The sequence below is a fragment of the Perca flavescens genome, chromosome 7, assembly GCF_004354835.1.
Source record: "Perca flavescens isolate YP-PL-M2 chromosome 7, PFLA_1.0, whole genome shotgun sequence".
Classification (NCBI taxonomy): Eukaryota; Metazoa; Chordata; class Actinopteri; order Perciformes; family Percidae; genus Perca; species Perca flavescens.
Window position 1 is genome coordinate 2,587,471 of NC_041337.1, and position 21,338 is coordinate 2,608,808.

The 21,338-nt window shown below is 44.5% G+C and overlaps 1 long non-coding RNA gene across 1 annotated transcript; it reads right to left on the minus strand.

The window, feature by feature from the left end:
* Window positions 1-16,849: 16,849 nt before the first annotated feature.
* LOC114558182 (uncharacterized) lies at window positions 16,850-18,019 on the minus strand. The gene is made up of 2 exons (XR_003692933.1): window positions 17,944-18,019; window positions 16,850-17,413 (listed from the first exon to the last, which is right to left on the minus strand). It is a non-coding gene; the product is annotated as an uncharacterized LOC114558182 (long non-coding RNA).
* Window positions 18,020-21,338: the final 3,319 nt, after the last annotated feature.

Genomic DNA, 21,338 nt, shown 5'->3' on the forward strand with positions numbered 1-21,338 from the left:
CGGGACAACTCCATCGTATTGAGGGGAGGATGGACGGGGCCATGTATCGTGGAATTCTGGACCGACATCTCCTTCCCTCAGTGAGAGAGCTGAAGATGGGTCGAGGATGGGTGTTTCAGCACGACAACGACCCTAAGCACACCGCCAAAGCAACAAAAGAGTGGCTGAAGAAGAAGCACATCAAGGTTCTGGAGTGGCCTAGCCAGTCTCCAGACCTGAATCCGATTGAAAATCTTTGGAGGGAGCTTAAAATTCGAGTTGCAAGGCGACAACCTCGGAACCTGAATGATTTGGAGGCTGTCTGCAGGGAGGAGTGGGCCAACATCCCTGCCGAAATGTGCACAAACCTTGTCACCAACTATAAAAACCGTTTGACATCTGTGCTGGCCAATAATGGCTTTTCTACAAAATATTAACATGCTGTTTGTCCAGGGGGTCAAATACTTGTTTTTCCTCATCAGATGGTTATCAATTTTAATAAATTCATATGATGTGATTTTCTGGAATTTTCTTTGGGATTCTGTCTTTCACTGTTAGAATGTACATATGATTAAAATTGTAGATTTTTGCATTCTTTGTAAGTGGGCAAACCTGCAAAATCAGCAAGGGGTCAAATACTTATTTCCCCCACTGTAGCTACAAATCAGGGATAGTTCTATTTCATATAGGCTTCGCCCTCTAAGCCACGCTATGGGTTTATCCCTTCGCGCATGCGCAGTCGTGAAGATTTTCTTTCCCGCCCTTGCGTGCCGCACTCTGGCCGCGCTTCACGGAGCTTCGGCCGTTCGTGGAGGAGGCTCTCTCTCAGCCAGGGAAACTGAGGGCGCCAGTCTCGCGCTATGCCACGTTCACACAGGTTCATGGCGATACAGAGGCAGGCTTTCCTTCGGTCCCGCCTCTGGAGCAGAGCCTGGCGTTGATCCTGCTTCCAAAGGCTACCTTCTTTGGCCACCGGAAGCCGACCCCCCCGTCCCCCCAGGACCAGGTTTGCGCCCAAGTCACTGACCGGTCTCACCAGTGTGCGGCCCAGGGCTTAGCGGCGCAAAACAACATAGCCTTGCTAGCCTCCGCCGTCTCCGCCATGGCCACCAACCCGGAGGCGCTTCCTCCGGAGCTAGCTACGGAGATCGGCAAGGCTATGACCGCCATCCTCACCCTCACCACGGCGACCACGGTGGCGTTGTCGAGGATCCAGGCGTGGCAGACTGTGGCCCAGCAAAATATCTGGCTCCACCTGTCACAGCTACCCACGGAGGTCAGGCGCGAGCTTCTGTATGGTCCCATAGCTCCCGATGGACTATTTGGACCTCGTCTACAGACAGCCACATCCCACCTCCACCAGGCAGCGGAAGAAGCGGAGCGGCTACGGCGGCTTGGCTCCTGGAAGGCGGCGCCTCAACAACAGCGCCACCGCTCCACCAACCGCCATAAGAGGAAACGCCCCACAGCCTCTGCTGCGGCTGCGACCTCCGCCCCTCCGCCTGCCCCACCGCAGCGACAGCCGGCCCCTGACCGGCAGGCTTCACGGGGTCGAAGGATCATGAAGGCGGCTCCCACCTGGTCTAACCCGCCCCCGGAGCCACCCACCAAGCAGCGGCGACGGTGGCAATGACGGGGCGCGGTGAACGTCTGTCCCTCCACGGTTGAAAAACGGAAACACAACGGCCATTTTAAGGGCCACTCAAATCTTTCTAAAGAGCAGTTTCCCCTCAACCTAGCAGCCCTTGTTCCCACTGAACATTACGCTGATAATATGACAGATGTTCCCCACACAAGCACACACCAGGTCACCGCTGCTCGCGGAGCTGCACCGCTCTCTCACTATGCAGACAGCGGGAGCAGACGCCATGCCGCTACACTTAGTGCTGCTCAGTTCTCCTCCTCCCCCTGGCTATGCCAGCGGGATGAGGACGACGATGACCCGCCACCCTTTCTACAGGGCCCTACCATGGGCTGGGCGACACGTTCTACCCACGTCCACGCCCTGCGCTTCCTGCTAGCTATGTCTGTGAACAACACACAGACATGCGCACGCCCGCTCTCAGAGCACAGCGCGGCATGGATCAGACTGACACACATGGACTCGTGGATGTCAACACTCCAGTTCGCCTCCCCCCCGCCTCGCTTTGCGGGCGTGTTGGAGACAACTGTGTCCCAGGCGGAATCAGACGCCATGACGTCAGAATTACGGGAACTGCTGTTAAAGGGAGCAATTTCCCGAGTTCCTCCGGGGGAGGAGAACGAGGATTTTACTCCCGATACTTTCTCACTCCATAAAAGTCAGGCGGGTTTCGCCCATCCTCGACCTGTCCCGGTTCAACCGGTGCGTCGTGGTACGTCCATTCCACATGTTGACTATCAAACGTGTTGGAATGCGTGCGCCACCAAGAGTGGTTTGCATCTGTGGATCTGAAAGACGCTTACTTTCATATCCAAGTCATCCCCAGACACAGGAAATTCCTGCGCTTCTTTTTCCAAGGGGCTCATTTTCAGTACAACCGACTGCCATTCGGTAACTCACTGGCCCCTCGCACTTTTTCCAAGTGCATGGAGACGGCATTTCAGCCGTTGCGGAAAAACGGCGTCAGAGTCCCGTTTTATCTGGACGATTCGCTCATCCTGGCTCCCTCTCGGGGAAACAGCGGCGCTACAAACCGTGTCAGTCCTGCAGCACCTGCAGACACTCGGTTTCGCCATAAACTGGCAGAAAAGCACATTGGTTTCCTCACAATCGATAGTTTATCTGGGCGTAGTGCTAAACTCGATTGTTATGAGGGCCAGGCTGTCAACGCCGAGGCAAGATGCGCTACTTTCTGTCCTGTCGCGCACCACGCCCCGCGCAAAGGTGTCAGCGCTGTCTATCATGCGCCTTCTGGGCATGATGTCCGCGGGCTACATGGTAGTACTCCTGGGGCTTCTCCACATGAGGAAAATCCAGAGGTGGTTCCTTCGTCAGCACATCGACCCCATACGCCACAAGTGGCAAATGCTGATTATCCCTCCCTCTCTGCAGTCAGACCTGTCATACTGGGGAAACCGCCAGACCCTGTCAGCTGGGGTTCCCCTGGGCAGAGTGACGTCATACGTGACAGTGTACACGGATGCGTCCCTCACTGGCTGGGGAGGAATGTGCAAATCACAGGTGGTGGGAGGGGAATGGCCTCCTCCTCCCCTCCCACACATAAACGGCCTATAGCTGTCCACGGTGCTGAAGGTCTTGAAGCACTTCGTCCCGAAGGTAGCAGGGAGACATGTTGTGGTGCAGACAGACAATGTCACAGCAGCGGCGTTCATAAATCGCCAGGGCGGCGTACGCTCGGCCCGGCTATTGGAAATAGCCAGGAGCCTCCTGCTGTGGTCTCACAGTCATCTGCTGTCCCTCAGGGCCGTCCACATCCCCGGGATACTAAACCGGGCGGCAGACCTAATGTCGAGGGGGGGACCCTCTCACAACGAGTGGAAATTGAATCCCACTACCGTTCGGAAGCTGTGGAGCAGGTTCGGGGAAGCTGAGGTGGACCTGTTCGCCTCACGAGAAAACACACAGTGAGCTCTGTGGTTTTCCTTGAGCTCACGGGACAACCCACCCCTGGGCGCGGACGCTTTCTCCCACCATCCCTGGCCCAGAACCCTCCTATACGCTTTCCCCCCGGTCCCTCTGATCCCTCGCCTCCTGGAACGCATCCAGGAGGAAGGCCTGTCGGTCATCCTGGTGGCACCGGAGCGCACGAACGCATCCTGGTTCCCGACGCTGGTCCAGCTGCTGGCGGCTCCCCCCTGGCAATTGCCGTGGCACGAGGACGCCCTGTCACAGCTGGACGGCGCGATAGCCCACCCCCCGGTGATAACCCAGCGACAATGGGGCTGGCTGCTGAGCGGGAACGCTTGCAGAGGTTAGGCTTGCCACCTGCCGTGGTGCGCACCATTCGGAGCGCGAGAGCTCCCTCTACAACAGAATGTTACGCGGCGCGTTGGTCCGCTTTCCACCGCTGGTGCACGGAGAGGGAGTCAGACCCCATATCGCGCCCCCTGCCTGTCGTACTGACTTATCTCCAAACACTGGTAGATAACAACTTGGCCCCATCCACGGTGAAAGCCTACGCGGCGGCAATTTCATCTTGCCACAAAGGCTATCGAGAGAGAACGGTTTTTGCGCACCCCCTAGTTAAACGTTTTTTGAAAGGGGTCCGACGGCAGAAACCCGCCGTGCGTTCTCTTACGCCCCAATGGGATCTGACCCTGGTACTCCGAGCTCTGGGGAAGCCCCCTTTTGAGCCCCTGGCACAAGCCCCTCTCAGGTTGCTGTCTCTAAAAACGGCGCTCCTCCTTGCACTGACATCAGCCAAGCGAGTGAGCGACTTATGTGCGCTGTCAGTCTCGCCGTCCTGTCTCTCAATCAGAGGGGACGGGAGCGCAGCCACCCTACAGCCCAACCCTTCCTTCACACCAAAAACTTTAACAAATTCCTTTCAGTCGAGGGTTTTTTCCCTCCAGGGTTTTTTCCCCCCGCCTCATAACAACGACACGGAGGAGGCTTCCCACAGATTGTGCCCAGTGCGTGCGTTTTCACAGTATATTTTACGCACGGCGGACATAAGGCGGACAAAGCAGCTGTTTGTTCACTACAGCGAACACTCCCAAGGGGCGGCCCTGTCGAAACAACGCCTGTCCCACTGGCTGTGCGAGGCTATCACCCAGGCCTGTAACACGGAGGGGGCGGTGCCCCCCCCAGGGCATTCGGGCACATTCTACATTATATTTATATCGATATAAAAAATATATCGATATATTTTTAAATGAGATATGGAATTAGACCATATCGCATATATCGATATAGTTCAAATGTGATCCTTGCTCCCATAGATATATACACAGATGTCGCCTTGAGGTTCTAAACATACATCAAAACCGCCGCCATCTTGGAACAGGGGTCCGAAGCATTCAGATCAACGCTAAAGATGCCGGACTTTTGTACTGCTTAATTATGTTCGATAGAGGAAATGAAAAGAACAAACAGCAATGAATAACATTTAACAGGTGACAATGTGTTTTATGATTATGTATGCCGCCTTCGACCAGCAATCTGAGCTCCGGCGGCAGCGGGAGGCTGAGAGCTCCGTGGCCGGCCGCAGCGTCTCTTCCCCCGGGAAAAACACAGCTTTGCCTCGCTGCTGCGCCGGTCCCTGCTGATCCAAATCGGACCAGCCAAAGACAGAGTGGTGATCGGTAGGATCTTACACGTAGTCCAGGACGACCTGTATGTCGATATCGGCGGAAAGTTCCACTAAGTTTGCGGCGGCAGGCGGACGGAGAGAAGCTACAGCGGGGCAGCAGAGACCGTCTGCGGCTGCAGGATCTGGAGCTCAGTGCCCGTTAAAATTACATGTAACGCATAAATACATACAGAAATAGATAGTGGAGGAATGAGCCTGGACATTTCAGTCTGTTTTAAACTTCACCTTGAAGCAGAAACTCTTAGTTCAGAAGGGTGAAGTTTCCGTTTGGACTCAGATCTGTGAACCGATCATAATAAATATTCTTTGTATTAACACATTTATTAGTTTCTTTGTTTTGTAGTCGATAGTTCATCTTTTAGTTTACTTAAGTGGAAGCAGTATCAAGTGGAAGAATGGGACTATAAACCTAGGCTTACAGGCATGAGGCATTACATTTTGAACAAAGTAGATTATATTAATATCAAAAGCTTAATTGACCTTTGGAACGAATCACAAATATGGAGCTTTGATTTCAAAAAAGGTACTCCTGTTATACAGTATTTAGGTTTACATTTTATTATTTGAACAGCTGAGCATTTAATCATGAACCAGGTGAAGAAACCAGTTTATTATTTATTTGATTTTGCAACTGTTTCTATGAAACTACTTGTGACAGGTCATATTTGATTTTGGCTTTGACTGAACATTTGCTCTCACTTTGCGGAAAAAAATATCGGGATATATATCGTATATCGATATTCAGCCAAAATATATCGGGATATGACTTTTGGTCCATATCGCCCAGCCCTAATGTATATGTTTTTGTCGCTATTATACAATCACGACGTGCCGCTTTATGTTTTCTTCTGCCCCCTCCCCTCCCCCCCCTACTCTGGGTGTCTGGGAGGAACTCGGGCGTCCCATAATTATCAATCATGTATTTCCCTCATCAATTATGCACGCCTGCATTCTCGGCTTGGGCTTTCAGCCAGCTAACAGGTTGTTGCCATAGCGGCACATGAGAGATAAAGTGACAGTAAGGGAAAATAGTTAGTCTATGTTCCACTTGTGGGATCTGTCGCAGGTGGCATTGACTACATCAGCTTTGCCCTAACCCATAGCGTGGCTTAGAGGGCGAAGCCTATACGAAATAGAACAATAGTTACGTTATTGTAACTCCAGATTCTATGAGTATAGGCGTAGCCCTCTAAGATTCGGGCCACCTGCTCCTATTGCATTAGCTGAAGAAAAAGCTGATGTTGGGAGCAGAGCAACGGGTCCGCCCTGTTTTTATACAGTAATTGTGGACGTAGTTGAAGCCCGTGCGGCACGCAAGGGCAGGAAAGAAAATCTTCATGACTGCGCATGCGCGAAGGGATAAACCCATAGCGTGGCTTAGAGGATTACGCCTATACTCATAGAATCTGGAGTTACAATAACGTAACTATCGTTAGCTTCATTTACCGCATAATGTATGCATATTTACAGTTTGAATTTTGTCACGCCACTTATACAACATCTCGCTAAATGTCTTATAAAGCTAACAACGGTGTCCGATTTCAAGTTAATGAATTTTTGTGAACAGTGGGGGTTTCGTTAGCTATAACTGTCCCTTCAATCCTAGCTATGTGTAGCTAGCTACAAATCACGGATAGTTAGCTTCATTTTTGGCGTAATTTCTGTATATTTACAGTTTGAATTTCATCAAGCCACTTATACAACATCTCCCTAAAGGTCTTATAAAGCTAACAACGGTGTCCGATTTCAAGTTAATTAATATTTGTGAATTTCAGAGGAATTCTAGGAGGAGCTAGCTCTCATTCATAGAGCTAATCGTTTGTTTAAATAACTCAACACATTATAATTACACACATTCAAAGATTAACTGGAACCTGTGGTAACAGATTGCTGGTGCAACAAGCTCGCTGACTGCGCTCTTACTCACAAACACCGGGCATTTAGCTAGCAGGAAGAGGGAAGCTGCAGGCCCTGGAGCTCTGTCAGAGCACCAGCGTTAAGTTGTCCATTTGCCAAAAACCGGTGACTTTGCGCGGGTATGGAGTGCTGTGGGCTGCAAACCGTAACGGAGCTCAATCGAGCTCAGAGCAGGCCGGGGTGTGTGAAGGAAGGCAGGCTGGGCGGCGAGGCAACAACACAGGCAGCACCGGCGCTGAACTCCGACACGCAGTCGGACAAAATTTGCAATTAGCCATCCATTTTCGTAAAACCGCCCATATTTGAGCTTTACATGGTTAGTTTCAGAAGTGAATTTTGTAATGGAATAGCAGAGATCTGCGTGACCTAGCTAGATTCAGAAGACTACCTGATCTCAGGTCAGTTGTGTAGTCTATGTAAATGTTGGGGCGTGACCGTTCGGTTTTTGGGAGGTTGACGTCAACTTCCAGCTTTGTTGAGATTCGCCCGTTTTCAGCGGCAGTTTCAAAATATGAGATTCTCATAGTAAAGGGGTATTAATGGGACTTTGAGCTTCTATGTATGTCCTATTTACCCACCAAACTGTCGTTATTCAACTATGACAGGGTAAAATCAGTTTTGCATTCTATCACCCATTGAAAATGAACCACGGTCGTAAATGCAGTGTTCCAGACTGTACAACGGAATAGCCTACTGGCCCAGAGAAAAGGGGTTAGAACGAGTATATTGGACGAGAGGGAGTTGTGGATCTAACGCAGCGCTGCAGAGGCACTGGCAGAGGACAGGCTTGCAGGGGTTCACTCTCCTCTCCCGGTGCTTACTAGCTTAAAAGGTGAGTTAATTCTTTGGTGGAGGTTTTTTTATGTCGCAAGAGTAACGTTAGAACAGCACTATAGTTATAATGAAAGTGTTGAAAAGTTTTTATTTTGTCTCGGCTGTTTTAGCCGCTGCGGCTCTCGCCTGGGCATGTCTGGGTATGTAACTGACTGTGTGCCTGTGTTTGTGTGTGTGCGCAGCGTTGTGTGTCAGTGTGTGTGTCTGTGTTTGTGTGTGTGTGCTGTACGCAGAGCAGCTGTGTGTGTGTGTGTCTCTAATGTGTTTATATTGGATTTGCTCAACCAATCAGTGCGTGTGTGTATTGCAATTCTCTTCAACCAATCAGCGTGCAGCTCATCTAAATATTCATGAGCATACCATATTTGGAAGAAAAGCTGTCGTTCCAAATAGAGCCAAAACGCAGGGATGCATAAGGGGAAAAAAAATAGCACCTGGGCCATTTTCAAGCCGAACCAATGTTACATACCCCATTAGGGGGCCTTAAGGAACAGTGTGAAATACCCTATATAATCATTCTATCACCCCTTTAAATGTCTTATTTCTAGCAATGGTAGTCAATTTATCATTATCTGGAAAGAAATGACACTGCTTTCTCCAATAAGTAGCAATAAAAATAGACATCCATGCATAGGAGAATGTTTACATTGTCCAAATACAACAGTCTTACTAGAGAGGAAGAGCTAAACTAGCAAGATTTAACAGGTTTACTGTCAAATGCACAGTAAAGACAACTTACACCAGGCAATGAAAAGTTTGCTTTGCTAGTCTTCCTTACACAAAGAATACAATTAAGTTAAAAAACAAACAATAAAAAAAGTAATAAATAGTTTGAGAAAGTGATACAAAATGGAGATAAGAATATGGATAAAGTGCACTTTGCCTAGACAGCTCTGTAGCTCTGTGGTGTGAGTCCAGGAGTTTAGGAGGGGAGGATGGAGTGTGTGGGGGGGATATTTCAGTGTCCAGGAATCTGATGGCCTGTGGATAGAAGCTGGTTGTGAGTCATGTTGTCCGTGCTTTCATACTCCTGTGGCGCCTTCCTGAGGGCAGGAGAGTGAAGAGACTGTGTTGTGGGTGTGTGTTGTATTAATAATGTTGTGGGTCCTCCTGATGACCCTGGTGATGTACATGTCCTGTAGTGATGAGAAGGCTCCTCCACAGATGAGTTGTGCAGTTTTTATAACACTCCGTGTTATAAACTCGGGCCTTCCTGTCACGAGCAGTGCTGTCTCCATACCACACTGTGATGGAGCTGGTGATGACACTCTCCACTGTACATCTGTAGAAGTTGCTGAGGATTTCCGTTGACATGCCAAATTTCCTCAGCCTCCTTAGGAAGCACAGTCTCTGCTGGGCTTTCTTAAGGAGCTGGTGGCTGTTGTGAGACCAGGTGAGATCCTCGCTGATGCTTGTTCGGAGGAATTTAAAGGTTTTCACTCTCTCTACCTCTGTCCCCCCGATGTTTATTGGCGTGTGCTGCACCTTCCTCCATCTCCTAGTATCGATAATCATCTCTTTGGACTTTTCTGCATTTAAGGAGAGATTATTTTTCTGACACCAGTTCTGCAACCTGCCTTCTGTATGCAGTTTCCTCACCACCAGTGATCAGCCCAATCACAGTTTGTCATCTGCAAACTTTAAAATGCTGGTGTCAGTCTGAGAGGCTACACAGTCATAGGTGAAGAGGGTGTACAACAGCGGACTCGGCACACTACTACTACTACACTACACTGCTTACAGTTCTGATGTCAGATGTCCGTTGTCCAACTCTGACTGACTGAGGTCTGTTTGTAAGAAAATTCAGCACCCAGTTACAGAGGCAGGGTGTCAGTCCCAGGGTGAGGAGCTTTTTCGGAGAGCCTGTATGGTATGACTGTGTTGAATTGCCGAACTGTAGTCAACAAATAGCATTCTCACATATGTGTCCTTGCCATGCGTGAGGGCTGTGTGGATGGCAGCGTTGACAGCATCGTCAGTGGACCAGTCCTGTCGACATGCAAATTGTAATGGGTCCAGGGTGACTGGGATGGTTCTTTGGATGTGGGACATGACTATCCTTGGACGATAGTCATTAAATCAGGTCACAGTATTTTTCTTTCGGAGGGTCACAATGGTGGTGGGCACAGATGATTGAGTAAGGGACAGGGGCAGTTGGAGGCTGTCCTCCTCTCCTACTTCAGTGCCTAACGAATCTATCTCTTTCTCTCCCCTGTCTTTCACTGGTTGAAGCCTGAAAATATTGTAAAACAAATTAATGTCATCTCATGCTTGCTGATGACGTCATGCAGTATCCCCAGCGCAGTTACGTGATCTGCTCATGACGGGATGTAAACAGCCAGCAGAAGCACAGCAGTTAATAAAAGGCTCTGCACCGTACCAACAACAGGTCACTATCAGCTGAGCAGTGTTTTTCAACAACCAGCACGTCCCCACACCATCTGTAGTTTACATACATGCACGCGCCCCCTCCTTTGATCATTCCTGAGGCCGATGTGCGATCTCCACGGTGGATGGAATGTGTGTCTAACAGGAGAGCCGAGTCTGGCGAGGTGTTTGAAAGCCAGGTTTCTGTAAAAACAAGAGCACAGCATTCCCTTGCGACAAGCAAATAGAATTGTTTGAGTTAACCGTTTGAAAAACCCATTCATCCCAGTGTCTATTAAGCTCCTAAATAGCCTCAAGTAAAAGGCAGAACAGGCCTGCATGACAATGGAGATTTGTAATTCCTGTACTTTTTTAATTTATTTAATTTAATTATTTTGAGCAATGTTTAACTAATGCATTGCATGACACCATGTTGGGTTTTATACACCATCAGGACCATAGTTCGGTCTGTTGTATGGTATTGTACAGTATCTGTTGTTTTTACTATGTCTGCAGCATGGGTTAAGTGCCCAAGACAAATGTCCCACGATGTGGGACAATAAAGTTAATCTTGAATTAAAGCCAAAGCTCTGGTTTTTCTGAGCATGCCGCTGGTAGTAGATGGCTGATGACCTCTGTCCTGTTGCTAGCCCGTTGAGGGACCTCAAATCCTCTTGATGCAAGAAGCTGCTGTAGCTTGTTGACCAACTGCTGGGCCTCTTCAACTAAGGGAACACTATGTAAGCAGTTGTTCACGTAGAAGCACAGTTTGATAGAGAATCTTACATCCTCTCTAGGTTCAATGTGCAGAAAAACATGGCGGGGAAGGGCAAACGGAGCACAACATGGACAACAAGTAGTCCCAAAGGGAAGTAACTGCCACTCATAGATTTCAGGGGGCTCATCTGTTTTCATATTGTGCCAAAGAAACCTCAGGGTGGGGGGTTGTCTTCAGGTAGGATGCACACCTGATGAAACATGGCCTTTCTGTCGCCAATGATTGAGACATTGTGTCTCAACGCACTAACAATTGACGGACTCAAGGCAGGACCAGGCAACAGAAATTCATTGAGGTTAAGTCCCTTGTAGTGAAAGACTACCCTATTTTTTCCATTGTGCTGGACCATGTAGTGAGGTATGCACCAGCTTTCCTTGCTCTGAGAGGCAGCTTGCAGTTTGACTACAACACCAATTATTGAAAAGGTATTCACGTAGGACTGTATAGGTGATGGTTACATATAGGGGTGTACTGCTTGGGGAAATAAATAACACAGATTGCCCCATTAAGTTGCATAAAAACACACATCCATGTCATTTACATAGCATAATGTTAACATTGTCCAAATAAAACTTATGCTGCGTTCTATTTACCTCGCAACTCGTTTTTTACGAGGTCAAAGTCGGAAACACGCCCCCTGACCTCGTATTGACGAGCTTGGAACTCGTACAACCTTGCAGTACCCAAAGTTCAAAATCCAACATGGCTGCCCCCTGTATCAACAGTTTTGAAAGCTGCAGTAACAAAGTTATAAGCACTTCTGTCTTATTTGTGTCTCACCAAATCAGTCGTTCACACAGGCATGTCCAACATCTGTGGACATGTTACGCTGTTTGCATGCACAAAAAAATGGCGTAATGCATTGTTATCAACTGGTTGCTAACAATAGCTAACTGGGCTAGAGCTAATGAAAACAATGAAAATCCGACTTTTAAATACAACGCATTCAACTCGGGTATGACGTCATTCCCAGTTGCGGCTTCCGAGTTCTGAGGTAAATAGAACACGGCATAAGTCTTAGTCTTACAACATAGTCCAACTATAACTAGAAAGGCACAGCTAAACTAGAATTAGCGTGAGGAAGCCACATGGTGATTAGATTAGCTCTGCATCAACAAAAGTCTCACCAAAACACAGTGAAAAAATGTCCAGATCAGACAACAATTTTTGGTTTTACTCACGGTTCATCAGAGACACACACAACTTTAACCATTTGAATGCAGTAAAGTCCACTTCACACTCTGTTATTCCGACGTGTTCCTTGTTGATGCCTCTTATGGCGCTTTTCCATTACATGGTACCTACTCGCCTCGACTCTACTCGCCTTTTTTGGTTTTCCATTACGAAAAAAAGTACCTGGTACCTGCTAACAGGTACTTTTTTTAGTACCTGCTCAGTCGAGGTTCCAAGTGAGCTGAGGCGAGCCGAGAAGGTGACGTGAAACCCTGCAGGCTGCTGATTGGTCGGAAAGAAGTGTCACTGATCACTGCATTGCTAGCGAGAGACGGCATTTTTAAATAGTTTAGCCAGCGGTGTTTTTTTGCTGCCGGAGGCTCCACGCAGAGCTTTCTCCGTAGCATACAAGTGGCCTGATGGTTATACTGGTGCGCTGGTGTGTGATGTGTGTGTGTCGAGTCGCCGTGTGTGTGGGAAGCTAGTGAGCGAGGGAGAAGTGAGAGAGTGACGGCGATTATCTCCGCAGATTAATTACCGACTGCGCCACTTTGTGCTCAACAGCGCAGTTGCATTATTTCACCACAAGAGGGCCCTAATATGTCAGTCAACAGCATTTCCAACAGTTTTCCAGGGCTGAAAAGGAAGACTAGTAGTGTAGATGTAACCTAAGTAACTGACTGAACAATGTATTTCTTTATAACAATCACAATCCAGGTGATAAGATTCAGTTCCACAACATTTCTCTGTATGTTTCCTGCAGATGTTGAGCAGCTGTTGGTGGTTAAAGAAGAGGTTCCCCCTGAGCAGCAGGAGTGTAGCTCCAGTGTGGACCAGCAGGAGCCAGAGCCCCCCCCACACATTAAAGAGGAACAGGAGAAACTGTGGAGTAGTCAGGAGGGAGAGCAGCTTCAAGGGCTGGAGGAGGCTGATATCACCAAGTTCCCATTCACTCCTGTCCCTGTGAAGAGTGAAGATGATGAAGAGGAAGCTCAGTCCTCACAGCTTCATCAGAGACAAACTCAACACATGGAAACAGAAGCTGATGGAGAGGACTGTGGAGGACCAGAACCAGCCAGGAACTCACATCCACTTTTACAACCAGAGACTGAAGACCAGACTGGAGACTCTTCTGAACCTGAGACTGATGACAGTGCTGATTGGAAGGAGACCAGAGAACCTCAGTCAGCTTTAAACTCTCTGAAACATGATTCAAGACGTAAGAAAACATTCAGCTGCTCTGAGTGTCAGAGGAAATTTGGCCGCAAGTCAGATCTGGAAGATCACATGATAACTCACACAGGAGAAAAACCTTTCAGCTGCAGTGTTTGTAATAAATCGTTTACACAGAGAGGAAGTTTACAAAAACACATGAGAATCCACACAGGAGAAAAACCTTTTAGCTGCTCTGAGTGTGGTAGAGCTTTCACTGAACGTGGAACCCTGAAGACCCACATGATGACTCATTCTGGAGAAAAACTATTCAGCTGCTCAGTCTGTAAGAAATATTTTACACAGAATGGAAATTTACAAAAACACATGAGAATCCACACAGGAGAAAAGCCTTTTAGCTGCTCTGAGTGTGGTAAAGCTTTCTCTGATAGTGGAACCCTGAAGAGACACATGATAACTCACACAGGAGAAAAACCTTTCAGCTGCTCAGTCTGTAAGAAGAGATGGATACAGAGTGGAGATTTACGGTCACACATGGCAGTCCATACAGGAGAGAAAAGATTCAGCTGCAGTGTTTGTAACAAAAGGTTTGCCTGGCGTTCTAATGTCAAAACACACAAATGTGTTGGTCAGATGGAAACAGAAGTTGATGGAGAGGACTGTTGAGAACCAGAACCAGCCAGGAACTCACATCCACATCTACTTTTACAACCAGAGACTGAAGACCAGACTGGAGTCTCTTCTGAACCTGAGATTGATGACTGATGAATGATTGGAAGGAGACCAGAGAACCCCAGTCAGCTTTAAATTCTCTGAAACATGATTCAAGATTTAAGAAAACATTCAACTTCTCTGAGTGTGGGAAAAGATTTGGCTGCAGGACACATCTGAAGAGTCACATGCTGACTCACACAGGAGACAACCCTTTCAGCTGCTCTGAAGCTTTGACTCAAAATGGACACTTGAAGGCACACTTGAGAACTCATACTGCAGTGTTTGTGACAAAAGATTCAATTGGTGCACCAGACTCAAAACCCATCAGTGTATAGGTCATCATTCCTCAGAGCTTCATCAAAGACTGAAAGCTGATATTACTGGTGAAAACTGGAATTGCATTACACCTATAATTTTATTTGGGTGCAATCTTGCGGGCGAAAAACTACGATACTACTATATCACATTCTGAGGCTACAGCACCATGATCATTAACAGAACTATAATTTATAATCATTTATTTCTTTTTAATGGCTCTCACTGGTTTGTGTCCAGGGAACACTACAAAAAACGTTTAAAAGACGTTTCAGAGCGAGTCACACTTTTCTGACGGCTCTGCATACAGTGGCTTTACTATTACAGTATGATCCGTATACGCACCAATAAAGAAAACTGCCGTTTGCAAAAAACGTCATGTGACACAAAGAATCTGCTGGGATGTTAAAGCATGTCCACGATGGTGGATGTTAGTGATACGAGGACGGATAAGGTATCTACATATCTGATGGACTGTGAAAAAATATGGAAATGAAAATACATTTAGTCGGGACTCAATATCCTCTACCGACGTAAACTCTCTGTGAAGTAATACAGCTTTTTCATCAACGGGATCGTCGACAAAAGGACATGACATGTTTGAGAAAAAAACTTTTTATAATCTTTTTTTTTTTCTTCATTCGTGCAGATAACAATGTCACTCCACAAGTAATCCATTCATTTGTCACGATGGAACTTCATTCAAAGCAGAGCTCCACCAAAGAGCCTGCAATCGTTGTGGAAGGTTATCTCATGTGTTCTAAGAATATTGAACGTGTGGGACAAACTATTTCTTTCTTAGCTGAAGCCGAGAACGGGACAATACTTTTATTTTTATTTTATGTTTGCAATGCAAGCTGAAGCAATGTAGAAGATGACGAGATATTGCAGTGAGGAATATATTAGGAACACCATTTTTGGCAGTGCAGAGAGGTAGTGGCCAACACTAACTTTAGCTATAAGTGTTAGCTATTTGCTTGAGCCGGGAAACATGGCTAAAAGAGCTCTACAGTGAGCAAATGTGCTGGGCGAGCTGTCAGTCAGTGGAAGCTAACAGAAGCTAGCCGGCGTAAGCAAACAGCTGACGGGGTGTCTCAAAGCTACCAAGTGATCGGCAGAGACGGGGAGTACATGTACTTGAAAGAGTCTGGCAGTCGTGGCAGACAAAGTTCCAGTCGGGAGTTTGGATGGAGAGTCCACTGAAGTCCACAGTGGTCTCAAGGGAAAATTCTTGCTAGATCACTAGCTAGTGCTAACCGTTAGTCGGGAGGTTGACAGCTAAAGTTAGCCAGCTAAAGCTAACAGTCGATCGACAGTGAGTAACGTATGTTAAACAGGCTGGCAGCAGCACAGAGTCCAGAATGTATAAGTCAAAGCAGGGGATATTACCTAATTTACTAGAAAACTAAAAAAATATGAATTTCACGATTGTGAAGTGGCGATATTCACACCAGCGTCCTCACGTTCCAACATACTTTTTTTTTTTTTTTTTTTTTGTAAATACATGTTTCCTCAAGGCATATGGACTTTTAAACATTACAATGGTTAAGACAAATTGTTTTTTTTGTTTTTTTTTTAAAAACACATGACCTCATAAAAACATCATGTGACATTTTATATATACAATACCACAATTTCTGTAGCTTCCTTTTCAACATAAAATCATTTTATTATGTGGTGCTAATGACAGTTTGTTTCTCAGGTATATGGAGAAAACCTACAACCTAAAGTGCCTGTATTTGCGGGGGGGGGGGGGGTGTCATGGTAGGTGCGCCGTATATTTTCCTACTTTGCCAGTGTCCTATGATCAGCTGTGGTTAGCCAGCATTAGCTACACTGTAAAAAGCAACCTATAGAATCTACTCAATAAATGTGAGGTAACAATTTGCACTCAGTCTGTTTGGGTAGATTTCACCACGTTTTGAGTGAAGCATATCTACATTTAACAGCTATAATACACTAAAAGAAATTAGGTAAAGTCTACCTAATATTACAATACATTACACAACTGATTACTTCTAAAAAGTAAGTAACATTACCTCTTGATTGTAAGCACTTAATACTTAATAATTGTTGTTAATAATTGAACAATATGAGTAATTAATCATTACTTATTCAGGGGGTTTACTTTAAAAAAAATTATTGTCAGACACATTGATCATGTAAATTTCTTTTAATCAATGAAATGTCAAAAAAAAAAAAAAAAAAGACAGGAGGAGGTACAAAAGAAACCTCTCCACTCTGCATATTCAACTGAAACAAGTTTCTTAAACCCTTCATATGTAGATTCCAGTTTGTTTGTTATACCAAACATGAACATCTTACATTTTTTTATATGTTTGAGGAACATATGCAGATATTTGCAAAGCCTTATGGGATTGTTGAAGATAACCAGTCAGTCTGTGCCTGAACAAAAAACAGCATTTTCCACATCTCAACACCGTGTCCCTTTGGTTAAATGAATTGACAGCCTAGTACCAGTCAGAAACACACTGAGTTCAGTCCTTGCTCAACCAATATGTATCTTTTGAATAACACTGATCCATGAGATGATATGCATTATTTGAATGTAGTGAATTTCAATGTGACACTGCTCTTTGGGAGATGAAATTGTCTGATTGTATTGTACAGTGAGCATTCTTCAGCACCAACAGTAAGTTCCCAGGAAACAGTCTGTGCCTGAATACGGTGACAAACAGTTCATCATTAGCTTACTTTTGAGGCTCTGGACCTTCTTGAGCAGCTTTGCTCTGTCAAGCACCAAAAGAGTTTCTGAAATACTTTAAGTATACTCAAGCTTCTTGGAATACTCAAGTTTGAGAGCGTAGATCAATCCCATCAACAGCACACATGCCTTGGTTCGGTTTCCACACACGTTCAGCACTTTGTTTCCCTCCATCGCAAAATCCTCCATGTTAAAAAAAGAAACAAAAATATGCACTTTTAAGTTAAGGACAATAACAAAATACTATCCCAATACATTTATTGATCATGTTTTCTTGGTTAAGCCAAATCAACCCAAGTAGAGTTTGTTTTTAATAATCAGCACTTCAATACAATTCAGTGACAAATTAAAACCGACTTTATTGCCTATTTCTCACCTCAAATGTTTTTAAAACCCTATTTTAGTAACTGATTAGCAGTAATGTGAGAAAGTTTGCATAAAGTATGTTGGTTTAAAAACCTGCATTATTAATATAACCAAGTTACATTATGATTTTAATTGTGGATAGACCTCCTGCCTCATTACAAACTAAACTGACATTAGAAGGGGTGGCATGTCTGTCCCATAATGGTGGCTGTGCCAAGTATCCACAGTTTCTATGTAATATATATATATTTGTGTGTGATTGGTATCGGAAATTAAACCATTGTATCAGGGCAACCCTATGTGTAACCATGTGATACCTTGAATTGATCAATCATTTAATAACATACCTACCAATCTTGGATGAGATCTTCTTGATGTTCCCCAAGGTACTCAATGAGGCGACAAACAACTGCATCCCTTTTTATTTCTCGACACATTGGGACTGTGAATAGATGCATTTAGTGATTAACTTATTTCTACAAATTCTTTACACTTATTTATTTATATACATACATACATACATACATACATACATACATACATACATCTCATTTACTGTGTATTGTAGTTAGCGTATGCATGTAACAGAGATTGACTGGTTGTTGCACTGCCCTCACGGTTGAGTTCACCCTTTTTATCCACCCCCAGCTATCTCAATTGTATTGTATATTAAATAACAAATGTATTTGGTAAGATAAAAGCTGAGTAAGCCTAACTTTATGTAGCTAAGGTTGGCCTAAAATATATTTTCTCAAATTTGAAGGTAATGTCGGAGCTCATCAATACTATTAGGTAACCTTACTGTATCTATCCGGCTACCTGGCTAACTTAGCTAGCTAACGTTAGCTAACATTACAGGTAATGTCACCTAACAGTTAGCTTACATTTGGAGCCTACATGGTTCAGCCGTGAAAGCAATAACGTTACATTGTGACACTGTCAAATGCCACGACAGGTAACGTTAGCTAGTTTGAAGTAACGTAACCAACATCTCTTCCAACAATCTCCACATTGCTACGTTTTAGTAACATTAGAAACTAACGTTAGCCTTTCAACTCTGGCATTAGCTAGCTAGCTGGCACACGGTAGCTTGCTAACTTTTAATGACAAACTGCCATTGAGTAACTTGTTAACAGCCTAGAGAAGCAAGCCAAATACACACTCTAAACCAACCATTAAATAAGTTTATTACACACAGCAACCTGTTAAAAAGGAATCTTACCTTAGCTAAACCGAACAGCTGGACTCCAGTTTCCCGCCAGTGAAACGATAGATCTTGGCCAAGAACCAGCACTGACGCATGTGCACTTTGAACTGCAGACTTATCATTTTGGGGTAGATTTTATTATATTTGTTTAGGCTGCAAATGTTACTGTTATAAAATATGTAATGTAGGTAGAATTTACCCATTATTGTATATATGCTTACTGACTAATATATTTGCAGTAAAATTTAAACAATTTGCATGTGTTGTATTTACTACCCTCCAAAATCAGTTTTTACAGTGTAGTTCTTTTAGCTGACTCAGCCCCGAGGTGCAAAGGACCAAACCTGGAAAGAAAACCTCTGTTTTGTTTGTGTATTCAAGGAAGTCACTTATCACTACCACTAATATATTTAATGTTATGTATGTTGTATTTCAACTTATGTACTGTTTCAGAGATTCTCCTTTTTACGATTTGTTTTCTACACATTTAATAATGTTGGAGCGAGCCTGAGTTTTGAACTACCAACGACTGCTTCTTTGTGTTTTTGTGCACGACGCAAATCAAAAGATTAAATGAATAACTTTAGAGAGATGTTTTTTGTATGTTTGTGAGATAGACAGACTATACATTGCACTTAGACTGAGTTATAGAAACAATTGTTTCTTTTTGTTTTTCGTTCTTTGGTCAGTAAAAATCTTAAAATGTGGTCTGATTTTATATGATAATAATTGGTCTAATATAAACATAAACATTAACTTGACCTTTAGACAAACAACAAAAACAGTTGACATCTTACATTTACACTCAAACAAGATTAAACCTTCTGGTTTCTGTTTGACACTTTAAAAGAAAATGGGAAACAAACTACCATCATCTTTAATTTGGTTCTTTATTTTCTCAGAGCTCTGAAAATGCATTTAAATATTTGTCTTTCTTCAAACGTGTGTTTTAATCATTGATATTCCTGCGTGTTTTCTAAGTCTGTCAGTATTTTAAATTTAAAAAAACTTGCCTCAAACACTTCCGGACTTTTATTTTTTTGAAGATCAGCAACTAATCTGCACCGGAAGCTGTAGTATTTCCTGGCTAGCTTTACACTTTGAACAAGATGGCGTCTAGCAGAAAGGTGTGTTAGCAGAGTCTCTTTGTTGTGTTGAGAAAGAAGTAAAATGTGTAAAGTCCAGATGCTGAGAGCGTTGGTGGAGCAGCGACTAACTGCGGCTGCTGAAGAGATATTTGGGCTGTTTGAAAGAACGATAGCAGAGTACGAGGAGGAACTACAACCCGGTTTTCATCTGAAAGAACCATCTACTTATGTGGATAAATACAATGCATCCCTGTGAACGTGGATACAAAGATAAAATTCAACAGCTTCACTGTTATTGAGCATAGCTATTCTAAAATCCCTCCACATATCTAGGGCCTCCCTCTGAACATACTACACTGAGTAATGTTTTACAATATGCCTCAGCCTATTTTTTATGATTGTTTTATTGCCAAAAATCCAATACCGTCAATGTTATTGAGTCTAGCTCTTCCAAAATCACTCCACAAATCTGGGGCCTCCCTACCAACATACTACACCTTCTTATGTTGGGTAAGCAGGCTCAGTCTATTTTTAAATAATTTTTATTGGGGATAACATCCAATAGCTTCACTGTTACTGAGCTTAGTGCTTCCAAATGTACATCTGGGGGCTCCTTACCAACATAGGCTACTACACCTTATGTTGGCAAAGCAGGCTCCAATTATTTTAAAATAATTGTTATTGTAGAAAAATGCAATAACTTCACTGTTACTGAGCCTAGTGCTTCCAAATTCACTCCACACATCTGGGGGCTCCTTACCAACATACTACACCTTCTTATGTTGGGAAAGCAGGCTCAGATTATTTTTAAATAATTTTTATTGTAGAAAAATGCAATAGCTTCACTGTTACTGAGCCTAGTGCTTCCAAATGTACTCCACACATCTGGGGGCTCCCTACCAACATACTACACCTTATGTTGGGAAAGCACGCTCTGCCTATTTTTAAAGATTTTTTATTGGGGATAACATCCAATAGCTTCACTATTATTGAGCGTAGTGCTTCCACATGTACTCCCCACATCTGGGGCATCCCGAACAACATACTACACCTTCTAGATCGAGTTTTTTTAACAACCTGAATATTGACCACCCCACCCCTCAACATTTTTTTTTACGTGATAAAGCACGATGAATGACTGCAATTTTAATGTAATTTGGTAAAATGAGTTAATAAATAAAAGACACCCACGTGTATTTCAGTTCTTTATACATCCTTTTTTGAAATAATTACATTAAAATATCTACTATATAACGAAAAAAAAGTACATATATAAAGGTATAAGATGTAAAACATTTCAGTGATTAAAACAGTCACAGAAGAAAACACACTACTACTATAGTGCTAAGGTCACTAAACTACTGCACAACACACACACACACACAACTATTCCTACCTTACAAGTTACACCACACTACTGCACAAAAACACAGTAATAATTGACAAT